Below are 578 nucleotides of genomic sequence, written 5' to 3'. Positions count from 1 at the left end.
TCACCGGCCTGCTCCCCACGGCCTTCCCGGCCCTAGTATTTGGACAGTTGGGGTGACGCTCTGACATTCAAGGGTGTCGGGGCTCTGCCCTCTGCCACCTGGGCTGTGTGTGGTTTGAGGTGAGCATTCAAGGGGGCGGTACCCCCCCCAAAGTCTCCTGCCTGCGATCTTTACCGCCTACCCGGGATCTCGCCCAGCAGGCGTCGCTTCGCGGTCCCCTGTCCCCGGGTGACCTGGTGACTTGCGAGGAGGTCTCTCTCAGTGGCCGTGCGGCTGTTTACTGCCACAGCGCCCCCTGGCGTTTCTAACCGCTGTGCTCCCATCCCTGGGCCAAGCCCACTGCCCCTGCCCTCTGCTCTGGGGAAGAGAGGCCTCGGACGCCGCCAGCAGGGCGGCGGAGTGGGGCGCCCCCAAACTCCCGGACGCGCCGTCGGGTCTGCGGGTGGGCCCAGGATGGCGGGAACAGGGACACGGCGTCTCGCGCGTGAAGGCGGCGGCGGCTCGGACGGCTCGGTGACGAGGCCGCAGGGAGAGGCGGACGAACATTGTGCGGGGCCTCGTGCTGCGGCCCCGACCTG

Source organism: Crocuta crocuta, unplaced genomic scaffold, assembly GCF_008692635.1.
Source record: "Crocuta crocuta isolate KB4526 unplaced genomic scaffold, BGI_CrCroc_1.0 scaffold408, whole genome shotgun sequence".
Classification (NCBI taxonomy): domain Eukaryota; kingdom Metazoa; phylum Chordata; class Mammalia; order Carnivora; family Hyaenidae; genus Crocuta; species Crocuta crocuta.
This window is presented reverse-complemented; position numbering follows the sequence as displayed.